The sequence below is a fragment of the Arvicanthis niloticus genome, chromosome 7 (assembly GCF_011762505.2).
Source record: "Arvicanthis niloticus isolate mArvNil1 chromosome 7, mArvNil1.pat.X, whole genome shotgun sequence".
Classification (NCBI taxonomy): Eukaryota; Metazoa; Chordata; class Mammalia; order Rodentia; family Muridae; genus Arvicanthis; species Arvicanthis niloticus.
In genome coordinates, this window is record NC_047664.1 from 65508485 (window position 1) to 65525153 (window position 16669).

The window sequence follows — 16669 nt, forward strand, 5'->3', positions numbered from 1 at the left end:
TAGGGGCAGGGTCAGCTTTCCCATGATTCCCAGGCAAGGGGTGGGGCCAGCTTTGCACAGCCCTCAGACATCAACACATCCCCAGGCAATAGCCCAGACCAGGGAAGTTCACCTGGCCTTTGGTGGTAGCAGACCCTGCTGCTTCAGGGGCCATAAACCCAGATGTGGCCCCCAGAAGCAGCACAGGCCAGGACCCAGGTGACATCACCAGCCACTCACATTAGGCTGTTCCTCACTACTTTCTAGTCTCCAGTTCTGTCTCTCTTCATTGTGCCCACATCCTTCGGTTTCTCTTTCTCTTCCATTTCTCCACTACTTACTTGATCTTCTTAGTGGATCCCAGGATCTCTGAGTGTCTGAGGTCATCTTAGAAGTGGTTGCAGGAGTGCTATGACCCGCTTGACCATTATGGCACCAGGCAAAGGTCATCTCAGTCGTGATTTGCTCCCCCAGGCCTGTGCATCACTGAACTGGTAGCCATCTCAGGTTAGCTTCCTGTCTCCCTGTCTGAGCCCCATGGCACTGGTCTTGAGGTCCTCCAGGGCTTGCTCTTATCAGGGGCCCATGATCCCAGGCCGGGTTCTTCTAGTCTCTGGCTTGCTCTCTGACCTGGGAGTCCATCTGGGCCTGCACAGCACCAGATTGGTGGTTATCTCAGGCTAGCTTCCTTGTCCAGGCCTCCTGACACCAGACTGGTGGTCATCTTAGACTCCCCCTTGTTCAGGGAATGTTTGACTACTAATCAATCGAATGTTCACAGGTCAGAACACTAAGCATAGACATAGCCTTTCACCTCCCTGCCACCTACTGACACACATGTGATACAGCGGGTACACCTGCAAAGCCTCAAGGGGCAAGGCAATATTCATCTTTTAAGAAATTAAAATTTTCAGACAAGAGTCTTACTGTGCAGCCTCGGCTGCTCTGAAATCTGCAGCAGTCCTCCTGTCTCAGCTTTCCTGAAAATAATCTTTTTTTTTTTTTTTTTAGAAAAACAAATGTTTTTATTTTATGTTATGTGATGAGTGTTTATCTTAAATGAATGTTTGCATCACATGCAAGTTTGGTTGGTACCCCTGGAGGCCAGGAGAGGCATCAGATCCTCTGGAACTGGAGTTACAAATGTTTTTGTGAGCTGCCTTGTGAATGCTGGTAATCCAACCCGGGTCCTCTGTCAGAGCAGCCAGTCAGTGCTCTCAACTGCTGAGCCATCCCTCTAGCTCCTATGACCACCTTTTAATAAACCATGAATGCTGGGGTTGACCAGCGTTAGGAGGCAGTGGCGGGTGCCAGATGCCCATGGATTTTTTTTTTTTTTTTGGCTGCATTCTCATTATCCTCTACCCTAGTCAGAAGGCAGTAGTTTAGTCGTCAGATAGGGAAATCTGTGAGTCATTGGAAGCTGTTGGGTCTTTTAATAATCCACAAAATAAATGACATTTAAGAGCTAAGAGGCTAGTGTTGTAACTAGTCACGCCTTCCAGAAAGAAGACAGGCAAGCTTGAACGATGCACTTGAGAGGCTGAGGCTGGAGGACTATGAGTTCCAGGCCAACCAGGCCTGCTCAAGGACACGCCCTTCCTCACACACACATCTTCTTAAAAAAAATTATTGTGCATCAACATGTTTAAATATGCATATGATGGCATTGTTTTGGATTTTTTCTGTGTCTTCGGGATATTTCGTTTTACAAAGCAGATACACAGTTTTATTTAGTGCTAGCTTATTGGGAATGTTAAGTAATCTGTCCTCTCTTCATCACACTACATTTGCACACACATCTCTGTGCCTTCCCACGATCATGGACTCAGAAGAAAGCAGACAGTCTGGGCTGAAGACAGAAGGGAGTCAGAGTGGTGAGCAAGAGAGCTTGTATGGATCAAGAAGCCTGAGAACAAGCCAGAATGGGAATAGAGCTTGCCAATGGCATTCCTGGCCAGAGCCAAGCAGAAACTGCCTAAGAGGCAGAAGCTATAGGATGGGAGGGGCCGATTAAGAACGGCCAACCCAAGAGTCACTGTGAGTCAAGAGCTATTAGGAACCCAGAACCCAAATCTTCGAGTCTTCAGTGCATACCCTGGTCATTTCGAGTCATTCTGGTCCTTCATTCGGTCACTCCTCCCGCAAGCATTTGACTCATGGGCAATAACATGCTTTTAGAGTCTTCCGGGAAGACTATAAAGCTTCATATTTGATAGAGGGCATGCCAAGAATTTGGGCCTGTATTTTAAAATGCTCGGGGAGCTTGGATGTTAGCTAATAGCCATGCACTGCTATTAAGTTTTACTCTCCTGGGGTTGCCCCTCGTTGAGGAAGCCCAAGCAAAATGGAGAGGACCGGTCCGATCATTCCAGTCAACAGCCGTAGCTGAGTCCAGTGCTTAGCCAACTCAGTTCATTGAAGAAACAAGATACCTCAGCCGTGTGAGTCACTATATCTCACAGCACAGACGTGGGGCAGAAGCTGCTCTCCTGTGCTACTCTTGAATTCTTGATCCACAGACTTCAAGAGCATAGTAAATATGGCACTGTGTTTCGAGCATTTGCTCCAGAATGATATTCTACCCATGTTGTTGCGATCTCCACGATGCTGTGAGCTAGAGAGCATAAGAGGGATGGGGAAACGGAGCCCTAGAGGGAATCCCAGGCTTAATCAAATCTGTGCTAAAGCTCTTAGCCCTTCCAGGGAACCATTGGGAATCTCTCTGATTGAAAGGTAGAGCCAGGGTCATGTGTCTGTCTTTTTCCGAAATACTCATTGATTCTTCCATACTGGAACAATGATGTGAAGCACGTTGGAATTGAATCATCGTTGTGATGAATTGAGAGAATGGAAATTCAGTCTACGATATTTAGACTTGGGGTCTTTAGGGGATAATTTGGACTGCATACGGTCACTAGGGCGAGGGCTCTACAACTGAATCCTGGCAGCTCTATAAGAGGACGAAGAGAGTCTGAGACACACTTATGATGCCCTGAGCTGCCTCAGGCATCTGCCTGGAAGATGGCTATGATCAGATGGGACTTTGGGATCAGCACCATTACAAACCTCCTTTTTGTTCTAACTCCTCTTGTCTGTGGTAGTGTGTTATTAGCAACAGAAAGTGGACTATGGCAAAGTATTTTATTCTCCTGGGCATTTCTCTTCTTCATTCTAAGGCTTCCCAAAGATGAGAGATTCCGTTAAGAAATACCTCTATTGTCTAGAATCTGAAGGGACAGAGTGATTATCTTTTTGATGTTGCTCTTTTGCTCGATTGAGGTTATAAAATAATAGGCTAATCTGTTGACTCAGTTGGTGGTGACCCAGATGGGACAGATATTCTTTTTTCTGCTTCTCTCTCTCTCTCTCTCTCTCTCTCTCTTTCTTTCTTTCTTTTTTCTTTTTTTCTTTCTTTCTTTCCAGGAATTCTGATGCTGTTTGAAGCTTCTGAACCAGTGACTCCACAGCCTGGGGGGTGGGGAGGGAGGGCAGGAAAGCAAGGGCAACTGTCACATGTTATTTGGTTGGATTCAGTTTGCATATCACCCAGTTCTGATAGCTACATCCTAAAGAAAACCCTGGACTGGCAAGATGGCTCAGAGAGTAAAGGCTCCTTACCCTGACGAGCTGAGTTTGACCTATGGGATCCATTTGGTAGGAGAGAACGGACTCTCACCAGTTGTAATGTTGTGGTATGGACACGTGAACACACACACAGAGACAAATATATAAACGTGATGGAAACTTTTTTGAAGAAGAAGAAGCAAACTCCCTCACATTGATCTCTTTTAAGCATTTTTATTTTTCAAATTTTAAATAGTCTAGCATCTTCTTACTAAGATGAAAACTGTAATTTATTTATTTCTATCTATCCTTATTCATGTTACTCAAGGACGGCAAAGTAATCTTCACTGGATTCCGGCTCTCTCATGGCTTTGTCCAGGACTTGGTGACATCATTTTAATATGTATCGAGATCACTTTCATTTTAGGGATTAAGTCTCAGAAGTGGCAAGCCATTTCCTTAGGTGGCAGGGCTCCTAGGTACTAGGATCAAAAGTTGATCAAATCTCTTCGAACACTGAGATTCTCCTTTTATTTTCTATACCATTAGAAATTTGTAAAATATGAATCACAAATTATCTTAAAGTACTGCATTTAAAAATAAAGAATTTGGCCAGAGTGGTGGCACATTTATTCTAGCACTTAGGAGGCAGAAGCAGGTGGGTCTCTGTGAGCTGGAGGCCAACCTGGCTTACAGTTAGATCTAAGCCAGCCAGAGTTGCAGAGAGACTCTGTCTCAACAAACAAACAAGTAAATAGAACTTAAAGAAAAGTTCAATTTACCAGCAGCTAACTAGTGCCCTGCCTATGCTGAAATCTTGCTTTCTTACCATAATGTCTTCCTAGAATATTCCAACAGTAACTTGAAAAGATAGTGGTTGTTAAGGTTGCTTTCCCCTTCAGTTCAAGCATTTAAATTCATAACGTATAAATGACAGAAAAAAAGTGTGCTTATTGCAGGGCCTTGGGCATACTAAGCAAGCCTTTTACCATTGAATATGACCACAGATTTATAAATCTATAGCACAACAAACACAATTTTGATTTGGAATTCTGTGTTATCCAATTACTTGTGTGTGTGACTGGGATAATTCATTGTTTGGCGGTTGGGTGGTGGGGGTTACAGGTCTCTAAGGTTCTCTTCGACTCAAAAAGAAAAGTCTAATTTGAAGCACAACTCAGTATGTACTCAACAGTTTGCAACCGACCACACATTTTCATCTCCTCAACATTTCTTATACTGACATTCTAATTCTAACGTAATGGTCATCTGAGGTGAGGAACTGAGGGAGTGAGCATGTCACCAGGGTGGAGCCCTCTCAAGGGTAAACTAAGTGTCGTTATGAAGAGGTCTGGGGACCTTCTTTATCTCTTCCTACATGTGAGGACACAGCAATCACCAAAAAGCCAGGCTTCTCCAACTCCACACCTGTTGGCATGAACCCCCAAGAATGATGAGAGATTAACTCTGCTGCTTTTTAGCCCACCAATTTGGGTACTTTGTTTCAACAGCCCAGCCCACTGACAGAGCAATGTCATCACCTGGCTCGTGGCTCAGGGTGTGTTCAATCTTTCACAGTATGGAACAGAACTTTCTGACCAGCCTGGATTTGCCTGGGCCTGTTTGCTGGATCCCAGAACAGAATTTACACAGGAGGAAAAGCTTTACAACACCTTCTGGAGCTGCCGACCCCTCCCTACAGCAAACAAATTATTTTTTAATGTGTTTATATTTTTTATCCAGCTTCCTGGTCAAAGCCACATTCTTTCTCTTTAGGTAGTCACCTTAAAGAGAAGTCACCTGTATATTTGAGCTGCTTCTCATTTTATAGCTTGGCTCCTTTTGAACTACAATTAAAGGATTTTTTAAACAGTCCAGTGAATCTCACACTAATAATCTATCCTGGTGACGTTTCAGGCATAATAAAGGGTATTTGAGTTAACTTCAACTCTTCTCACCACCCCCTTCAGTGAAATCTGAAGAGACTGTTTGGAATGAGATCTGGGGCAGTGTGCCACATCAGAGATAAGCTGGGACCTGTTCTATGGTTACAGAAAGGACCTTGGCTTGTTAGTAGAGAAACTAGCTGCTATGGTATAAGCTGCTTAATTGAGTTCTCAGATATCATGCATCAGAGATGAATCTCTCTTGAAAACGCTGATATGCCAGGCATGGTAATACATGCCTATAAATGGGGAAGTTGAGGCAGGAGGGCTGTGAGATCTAGGCCAGCTTAAGCTCCATACCTATCTTTAAATAGTGAAAATTAAAATAACAATATAATCCTTACCATGTAAGAGGGTATGCAGTAAATTAGAGTTACTACTTTCGACAGAGAATTCTTTAAGTATCAGCTATTATGTGTCTGGTCTCCAGTTAACAGTGTTCCATCAGAGATGGAGGTGATCAAGATAGTGGGGTGTGTGTGTGTGTGTGTGTGTGTGTGTGTGCGCGCGTGCGTGCGTGCGTGCGCATGTGCATGTGTGTGAACACACACATGTTGTTGTGTGTATTCATGTGCACACATGCATGCACTCGCAGGCACTTGCTGGAATGAAGTTCAACTCCTTACGGATGGTAGCCAAGCACTCTAGCACTGAACTGCGCCTCAGTTGCTATTCTGTCAGCTCTAATTCTCTCAGCAACTTTCTTATTTATCGAGGTCCTCCATGGGGACTTCTGAGGCTCATTCTTGAGGAAGATGCTTCCTTCTCATGCTCAGGCACCAATCAATGATCTTTAAAGCTGGCATTGAACAGCTACCACAAAGGAGAACCTAACTGTGCTGTCCTTCAAGTCTCCACAGAACATTCCTCCCTTCCTGCGTTCTCAGTGTCTGCCTCCACACTACAACAACAAGGCTCTCTTTGGAAAGCAGCCTGAACTTTCCTGCCTATATATAGGTCAGGGCCTAGGCCATAATAGTCCTTGGTAGTTTATCTTTTGAGTGAACGAAGTGAATAAAGGCCACAGGAGAACCTGCCATTTATTCTTCACACACCAGTCAGCTTGGTGTCAGCACTGGGGGAGACACCTGGGTATCACAGTCTCTGTTCACCGTTTTCCAGTCTACCTTTGAGAAAGAGACACGTTCAAGTTCTTGTAAATCAGTCAGAGTATGTGGGAGCCACAGGGACACGTAGATCTTTCTCAAGGTTAGTCCCACGGTGCGGAGGAAAAGGCATTGGCTTTTGACTTACTGTCCAGGGTTGTATTTGAGCTGGGTTTTTATTAACTAACACAATTTGAACAAGAGGAAGTTGCTTAGAGGTAAAGTAAGTATGTTTGTGTATTTCTCACCCTGGTTGGCCAATCAGCACTTCATGGGCCAATCAGCCCAGTCCAGACTTTTGCATGCATAGGAGCTATGCTGACTAATGTTTGTCAACTTGACACCAACTAGAGTCACTTGGAAAGAGAGAACCTCAACTGGGCATTGTCTCAATCAGATTGTCCTGTGGGCAAGTTTGTGGAGCTCGCTCTTTGTTTCTCTCTCTCTCTCTCTCTCTCTCTCTCTCTCTCTCTCTCTCCTCTTTCCTTCCTTCCTTCTTTCTTCTTTTCTTTTTTTTTTTTTAAGATTTATTTGTTCATTTTATGTATATGAGTGTTCTATCTGTATGTATACCTATTTGTCAGAAGAGGGCATGAGATCCCAGGATAGATGGTTGTGAGCCACCATGTAGTTGCTGGGAATTGAACTCAGGACCTCTGGAAGACCGGGTAATGAATGCTCTTAACTGCTCAGGCGTCTCTCCAGCCCCAAGCATTTTCTTAATAATGACTGATGTAGGAAAACCCAGCCAAGTGTGGGCAGTGCCATCCCTGGGCAGTTGGTCCTGAGTTGTCTGAGAAAGAAAACTGAGCAAGCCATAGCGAGTAAGCCATTAAGCAGTCTTCCTCTGTGGTCCCTGCCCTGACTCAGTGATGGATTCGGAATGAGACAGGTAAGCTCAACAAATCATTTCCTCTCCAAGTTGTTTTTGGTTGTGGTGTTTATCACAGCAACAAAAATCAAATTAGGACAGAGGATTGGTCGTGAGTGGGATAAAGCCACACGGGGAACTCTTTCTTTCTAATTCCCTGAAATTCTTAGGCCCATATCCATGTCCATGGGAACTACATTCAGAGAAAGAGTGAGAAAGTGGCCGCCTGCCTGAGCAGATCTGCTTGGCAATGACTAATATAAACAGCATGTGGAATGCTGACTTGTCAGCCACTGAGACTGTCTGTCCCCAAATCTGCCTACCAGATATCACCTACCAGATAAATATCCTTGGGGAATTGACATGATTTTTCCTAAAGCTTCTATCCTTTTCTGTAAAAGATGAATATTTTCTTTGACGCATTTGGGGAGGTTTAAAAGGGACAGCCCATGTTAACTATCTAGCACAGCTTAAGCTCTCAACTAAAGTAATACATAGAGGGTTGGAGAGATGACTCAGTGGTTAAGAACACAGGCTGTTCTTCCAAAGGTCTTGAGTTCCATTTCCAACAACTGCATGGTGGCTCACAACCATCTGTAATTGGATCTGATGCCCTCTTCTGGTGTGTCAAGGACAATGTGGTCATATACATTAAATAAATAAATAAATAAATAAATAAATAAATAAATAAGTAAATCTTTAAAAAAAAAATAAAGCTGGGCAGGGGTGGTGCATGCCTTTAATCCCAGCACTTGGGAGGCAGAGGCAGGCAGATTTCTGAGTTTGAGGCCAGCCTGGTCTACAGAGTGAGTTCCAGGACAGCCAGGGATATACACAGAAACCCTGTCTCGAAAAACCAAATAATAATAATAATAATAATAATAATAATAATAATAATAATAATAATAATACATAGATTTACTCTCCCTGCAGGCATGGTGAGTACTTGCAAACCTTTAAAGTCTGGTGGTACCAAATATACTATAACTTATTGAATCTAGATTAGAGGGTCAACTATACAAATGGATGTTTCCAAAACCTTTTAACTGGTGAAGGGTTTAGCATATGTTTAATAAGCATCTACTATGTGCTAGGCAGTACTCTAAGTCTGGAGGATAGAGTTAAAAACAGAAAAGCCCCATACGCCTATATAGCATACAGGCCCGTGCGTCTTTATAGAGCTTAGGGTGAACAAAAGAAACAAGGAGAATGGAAATCTATAAAGCACAGTAGTGGGGGATGATGGCAGGGGTTGTGATAAATGTTTGAATTGCTTCAAAGGTCATGTGTTAACCTGTGCCTGGACCCTAGTCTAATATGCTACTGGGACATGGTGGAATCTTTGGGGGTGACCCCAGTTGGAGGAAGTGAGTGAAATCATTGTAATTTGCTCTTGAAGGAGGTCTCTCTCTGTGTCTTTGTCGCTGTTTCTCCTCTCTCTCTCTCTCTCTCTCTTCCCCCTTGCTTCCTCCCTCCCTCTCTCCCATTTTCTCTTTCTCTTTCTTTCTCTTTCTCTTTCTCTTTCTCTTTCTCTTTCTCTTTCTCTTTCTCCTGTGACTGAAGCTGAGCTGAGCACCAGTGGACTGAAACCTTTGAAGTCCATGAGCCGATTCCCTTTGATCCCGGGTGTGTGTTCTAGCAACAGATGTGGTTTATAGCTCAGAGATGGAACACTCACCCAGCGTGTGCCTGCATTTCATCACCAGCACCATAAGGGGGTAAAAAAAAGGGGGGGGGCTAAAGCTAGTATAAAGCAGTAAAGTTGGGTGTGTGAATGAATCTCCAGGGAAGATAATGCCACAGAAAGACGCCAGTTAGACAATTCTTTTCCAGCTTGTGTCAGGCACTGCACGAGGTCAGGTGGACTAGCCTGGCTCTGGGAAAGCTGGCAGTTGGCATGGGATGACAACCTGTGGTACTCCTAGAGGCCAAGAAGAGCAGACCTAGTGACATGTTGGGCAAAGGTCTAGTATCCAGACACTTTAAAGATCAGAACTCTCTCAAGGGGTTTTGCTTTAAAGTGATGGAAGACAATGATCCCGTGATTGGAGAGGAAGTGGAGCCAATTAAGAAGGTGAAACTATATTATAGATAAGTAGCCTGCCTGCCCCTGGATGGGATTCATGGTCTGGGAGGAAAGGATGACTATTCAGGAGAATGAAAAAATTCCTAGAACAAAAGTTCTTCCACAAGTCAGAAAGGGTGAGAGGAGCATGCAGGTACAGGTTGGCATGGGCAGCTATGACAGTCAGCTTTCCAGTACTATGACTAATATCCGTGATAATCAACTTATGGAGAAAAAGGTTTGGTAAGACTCACGGTTTTGGAGGTCTCACTCCATGGTGAGCTACTTCTGTTGGTTTTGGACCTGAGATGAGTGAGCACGTGCTTGAGGGTATATGGCAGTGCAAAGCTCTTCAACTGGGAACAGAAAAAGGAAGAGGAGGCGGCCCGAGTCCCACGTTCCTCTTTGAAAGCATGTTCCCCAAAGACCCAGCTTCCACAGACTCTACCTCTTAAGGGTTCCCCAACTTCCTAATGGTGATGAACTAGAAACTCAACCTTTAACACATGATCTTTGATGAGGGCACCCCCCTCCCCGATCCAAGCAACTGGGGATGTAATCATTACTTCTAATAGGAAAGACCAGAGAACACAGGACAGGGAAGAGTGTGTGAATATAGGAACACTGTTACACTCTTCTCTCTCTCTCTCTCTCTCTCTCTCTCTCTCTCTCTCTCTCTCTCTCTGTGTGTGTGTGTGTGTGTGTGTGTGTGTGTGTGTGTTTGCCTGTGTGCCCATATGTCTATGTGCTTAGTGGTGTTATAAATGCATATAGAGGTATGTGCACATGTGTGTCTATGCAGATGCTATAGAATAAGCTTGAGTGTTGTTTCTCAGGTGTGATCCAGTGTGTGTGTGTGTGTGTGTGTGTGTGTGTGTTGTGTGTGGTATGCTTGTGTATATGTGTGTTCACATGTATATGTTTCTCTCTGGCCTGGAACTCACCAAGTAGGCTAGGTTGGCTGGCCTGTGAGCCTGGGGATCTGACTGTCTCTTCCTCCCCAGTGCTGGGATTACAGGCAAACATCACCAGTTTACTGACTGAGCCATCTCCACAGCCCAGGAGTTCCCTTCTGATGGCTTCTGTTCTCTGAGCAATTTAGAGAGCAATCTGCTGTTAATGACCCTGGAATGAGAAGCCAGGAGAGACAATAGCCACAAAAAGGAGTGCCTGTGTTGAATCAGTGGCCCATAAGATTTTTCATCCCTGCACAGCCACTCCTCATGTATAACAGGAAGGCATGTCACTGGGAGAAAACATGATATTTAAATTTGATATAAGAAAGAAACGAGAGCTGGAGACGCAGCTCAATCTTAATCAGGAAAGTGCTTACCATACAAATATGAGGGCCAGAGTCCATTCTCTCAGCATTGTATTTAAAAATAAAAAACAAACAAACAAAAAAAGCCTTCACGAGGCACCATGCGCCCGCAATCCCAGCACTGCAGAATCAGAGACAGGAAGATTCCCAAGAGCACTCTGGCCAGCTAGTGTAATCAGAGTGTCAAGTTTCCAGTTAACTGAGGGATCCTGTCTCAAAAAGGTGGAAAGTGACTAAGGGAGGAAGATGCCGGATGTTGACTTCTTGTGTAGGAGCACACACACACACACACAGAGAGAGAGAGAGAGAGAGAGAGAGAGAGAGAGAGAGAGAGAGAGAGAGAGAGAGAGAGAGAGAAGAGATCCGGAAGAAGAAGGGAGGAGGAGGAGAAGACAAAATTCTCAAGAGAAATGATGGGGCTTTGAGGGATATGATGTCTAGGGTTAATGAGCTGTATTAATCAAGAAGACTTGAAGGCAGGAGCTGTGATATTCATAGTTTGGATGTTTTATTAAAAAACCCACTGGGAGAAATTTTCCTCATGTTAAATGGGAATTTTTAATTATTCATAGCACCTACTAATAGGAAATTTTAAATTAAAGTTTTAGGTACACGAACCTGATTTCAATAATTCAAATCCTTGCATCAATCCTTAACATACCCTTGATAAATTTTTTTTTCCAAAACAATTTACATGGGAATCTCACCCAAGGTTTATTATCAGTTCCCATCTGTCATGGGGGAAGTCAAGAGCCCCAGAGTGAGGCAGCTACCAGGAATTAGTTCCATCTCTAGGAAGTCAAAACAAAAAGCTTTAGCAATCGAGTTACCAGCCAAGGGTCCCAAAGGTAGTTTCAAATCTTTAATTTGGAGCACACACACACACAGAGACAAAGGCTGACCCTCTGTCTCCTATAGACCCACGCTGTGACAGGAATGGACTTCATAAAGTTGGAGGGCACTTAGAGACCATAAACTTAAGAGACCTGGCTTGGCACTTCCTGAGCTGTGGTCACCAACCCTGTGAGGGTAGTTGTCTCACCAGCAGGCCGTAGCTGGAATCACTGTGGCTGGCAGCCCAGGCTCAGTGTAACAGTCCTCCAACCCCAGATTCCATCTGGGCCAGAATCAACTGGCTGCCTGCCTCAGTATTCATCCTTCTCAATTCCTTACTAATTGAAAGGCTGATTTTGATCTTGGTATGTGGTGGTCTAAAGAATAACAAAGGTATTTCTGAATCTCTTTGCAGCTAAAGGAGCCAAGATTATGTTTGATTCATGAGATATTGACAAAAAGGCATGACAACTTTAAAATTTTTTTTATCATTTTAATTTCTTATTTAGGAGTGTGGGCCTGTGTGTACATATTGTACATGCATCTCGTGTATAAGTGCCCACAGAAGAGGGGGTCAGGTCCCCTAGACCTAGAGTTACAGACAGTTGAGAGCCACCCTATATGGGTATTGGGAGCCAAACCCCAGGTATCTTCATTAGGGTTTTACTGCTGTGAATAGACACCATGACCAAGGCAACTCTTATAAGGACAATATTTAATTGGGGCTGGCTTACAGGTTCAGAGATTCAGTCCATTACTATCAAGGCGAGAACATGGCAGCATCCAGGCAAGCATGGTACAGGAGGAGTTGAGAGTTCTACATCTTCATCTGAAGGCTGCTAGCAGAATACTAACTTCCAGGCAGCTAGGATGAGTGTCTTTAAGCCCACACCCACAGTGACACACCTACTCCAACAGGGCCCCACGTTCTAATAGAGCCACTCCCTGGGCTGAGCATATACAAACCAACACACCAGGCCTCTGCAAGAGCAGTAAATGTTCGTAACTGCTGAGACACGTCTCTAGCTCCAGGTATGGCAGCTTTTAGAAAACTTTCTTCAAAAACACCTGGTTCTCCTCTGGCTTTTTCTTATCTCTGCCTTCTCAGAAAAATTTGAACACGGAACACTGGGGGTGTTGCATTGCCATTTTGGGCCACACCCTAGGGATGATCAATGACGACCTGAAGACCTAGCAAGCTGATGGAGCCAACTTTCCAGCTCTGACATTTATCTCTAGATCTTGTTTCCAAGTGAGAGAAACGAGCATGGACTTCATCACTTGCCTCCTTCCTAACAAGTATGCCCACTTGAACTCTAAAATGAGTGTCACTAACGGCACCAACCGAACATCTGGGAAGGACCACACACCCTGGTTCCTCCCACCTTGACCTCATCTCTTCCCTGGTTTCATACATCCTCAGTGTTCCCCTGAGCCCCTGCTTAACAATGAGCATGAAGCATACCTGGGGAATATTTAGTGAGAAACTATTTATTTCTTTTCTCTCTTCTCCCAGCAAACCAGAAAATGATGTTCTCAAGATGTCGCCCAGTAGCTACTTGCATCAGAATCTCCTGAGGAGTTTATTAATTATTCATCCCACATCTGTCCCAACAAAATGTCTGGGATAGGCACAAGAGTCTACATGTTTAACTTGACTTCAGCCGGATTCTTACGCCCACCAGGTGCAACCTCCCCCTATGAAGAGCTCACTTGTTTATCTCTAACAATAATTTCTTTGTTTTTTAGACATATGTTCTCCATCGTTTAAACTTTGGAGAGCTAGAAATATGCATAAGAATGAGCAAATGCTAGATCTTTCTGTGAGTTTTCACTCATGAATTTTGTCCTTTATATCACCTTCCTTGGTTCCATTCCTTTTTTGAAACATTGGGCTGTATTCTTGTTCCCGACTTGAATAGACGAGGTTGGTTGGTGTGGACCCGGTTGGTCTGAGTGATAGCCAATGAGTTTTGCTCCTGTAGTGTTTGTAAAGAGCGAAGATTTAAACTGAGCCCTTCTCACACAGAAGCCAAGGCCCTTTCTTCTCACCTGGTGATCCAGGGCTATCAAAGTATGCATGCGTCTACAGACTTAAAACTGCTCTACTCCGAGTGTCTCAGTCGCTGTTGTAGTATAAGTGCCTGTTTCATATTCATCCCTATTTGACCACAAAGAGACTATAACAAAGCTTACGGCTTCACAACCAAGAACACTCGCCTCACTAAGTCAAACTCGAGCCGTTGGTACTGCGTGAAATGGAACGCAGACTTGCAAAGTGTAAGCCAGCCTTTTTGGTCAAGCCAATATAAATTCATTCAATGATAGGTGTATTAGGTGACAGGATATTTGAGAATACAAGCTGAGCATAGGCAGAAGGGCAAGGTCCTGGAGTGGGAAAGTCCTTAAAGTGGGAGATGGTAAAGGTTTTTCTGATTGGGCTTTCATAGAGCTGGAAGCACCGGGGAGCACCAGGAGATGGTCTGCATTACACACTGTAGTTTATAGCTGCTCCTTTAAGTACAACTCATTACTAATTTGTTTTAAACATGTTTACATCCAACTTGAGAGGCTAATGTTGTTTTGGGTTAGGCTTTCAAAACTTGTTTTATAGAAGCGTTTCTGATAGATGGCTCCCCCACTGCCAAAGAAACCACACAGGAAGTTGCAGACAGATGGCAGTGACAGAAGCTCTGGGGAGCACATAACGATATTCCATATGGCACACCGTGCGAGGCTTATAAAAGTGCTTCTGACATCCAGAAACGGATTAGCCAACAGTCATGGAGAAACAAAGCCTCCTTTGGTGACCTTCACTGCAGGCCAGGAGTCCGTTCCACATAGCATCCAATACAGCTGGACAAGTTCAATAAAAATGGGCAAATCCTCAAAGTTAAAGAAAAATGAACTGAAAAGTCAAGCAGCCAACTGCAGAGGCTAAGTAGCTTTTGCAGCTTCATCTTGGAGTCAACTATGGGTTGGAGAGGTGTGTGGCTTCTATATGAAGACAGTCGGAAGTTTAACATGAGAACATTATAACTAGGGGTCAGAGAGTGTGGAACTTCAAGGCAGATAAGGCCCACTGCCTGAGAGCCCGATCGGTTCAACATTTTCAATGGCTAGAAAAGTATCAAAAGAAGAAAAGGATTCCACAACACATGTGTTACAAAATTCGAAGTTCTGCAGGGATCTTCTAAGAGAATCCCAGCATGCCCAGGAAAACCTGTTCATTTGTTTCTGTTTGTCTGCAGTGGCCTCTGTGAGTCAAGGCAGAGTTGAATAATTGTGACAATGACAGCGTGATATGAGCACTTGAAGTATTTACTGTCTGTCATTTACAGAAAAGCTTTGCTGGCCCTCGTTCAAGCTTCAGTGATTTAAAAGTGAGAAGCAGAGGCCTGCCACACTAGGGCTGTCCTAGCTAACTGTTGACTGCTGTGTTAGAGCCCACCATCAAAACGGACTTGGGGAGGGAAGGATGTATTTGTCTTGCATGTCACGATCATAGGCTGTCATTGAAGGATGCCAATGTAGGAACTCAAGAAGCAGGAACTGAATCAGAGGTGGAGACAATGCTCACTCAGATTGCGTTTTTTTTGTTGTTGTTGTCGTCATTTGTTTTGTTCTTGTTTTATATATATATATGTGTGTGTGTGTATATGTGTATGTGTGTATATGTGTATATGTGTGTATGTGTGTATATGTGTATATGTGTATATATGTATATATGTATGCACACATGTATATATCATATATGTATATATGCACATATATGTATATTATACATATGTGTGTGAGTATACCCACTCAATCATTAATCAAGAAAATACCCATAGAAAATACCCATTGATTAGGCCAATCTATTGGAGGAATTTTCTCAGCTGAGGTTCAGTGTTCCTAGATGACCCAAACTTGTGTCAAGTTAATTTAAAAACAACAACAACCACCAAACACCTCAACAACTGCAGGGGGAGGTTCCAGAAAAATAACTTCTTTATAACTAAAGGCTACACACTCACGAGCAAGAGCTCATTCTGACTTGATTGAGTTCTTTAGCCTGTGTGGTTGCCATGACATTTGTGTGATTGTCTTCTGCATAGCACTGTAACTTTTGTCAGGACAAAGACTGAGTGTGCTGTGGTCATGTCTGTACCTACACCAACATCCTGATGCTTGTATGTCTTTGTAGAGTTTATGGCCATCCACATGCTCCCGACTGTGTCTCTTCCTCAGTGCTTCTCCAAGAGATCCACAGACTGCACTTCCGAACCTGGCCTGAACAAGAACTAGATGCCGACTTCCTGTGGGTGGGTAGAAGCACAGATGTGGTCACTAGAAAGCATGCGTCTCTACCAATGAGAAACAAGAGACTGTGTGTGAAGCAGGTACGCTCTAACCCTTTCCCTCCACCATAAGCTTCTTGGAGATGACACAGAGCCACTCCCCCTTCTGAGTGAAATGCCGAGCCTCTTTGCAACCTGCAGACTCAGTCCGTGGCACACCGCATGCTTCTTGATTCCCTTTTGCCTCATCATCATGACCCTGGGCTTGAACCTCTGAGTGGCTTTACTAAGTACTCAGACTGTTCACTGTCTTCTCTTAGTTTCTCCTTTGTGTAGATGCAAAGCACATCTGGTTAGTCCTCTACTGTTGCAACCGGCTCAGCTCTACCTGGCTTGAGACAAAAGACTTAAAAGCCTGGTTAGTTACTATGTTGCGGCCTGCTCCGCTCTGCCTGGCTTCAAACTGCCACTCAGGTCTTCCGGTCAGGGTCTACAGAGAGAGAGAGAGAGAGAGGATAAGAAGAAAAGACACAAGGAATAGAGACAAGACAGAGGTTCTGATCAAGTCTCAAGTCTCTTTATTTGAAGGGAAATCTGGGGTATTTATACACTTTTGCCACGCCCCTTGTAGGCTCGTGGATATGACGTAAGCCTTGGAGGCGTGGCTAGCATGTGGATCGCTGCTTTCTAGCGGCTT

General features: G+C 44.1%; 1 non-coding gene across 1 annotated transcript; it reads right to left on the reverse strand.

The window, feature by feature from the left end:
- Positions 1-726: 726 nt before the first annotated feature.
- Positions 727-858, reverse strand: LOC117713209 (small nucleolar RNA SNORA17). Its single transcript, XR_004607388.1, has one exon. It is a non-coding gene; the product is annotated as a small nucleolar RNA SNORA17 (small nucleolar RNA).
- Between the last annotated feature and the right edge of the window lie 15811 nt (positions 859-16669).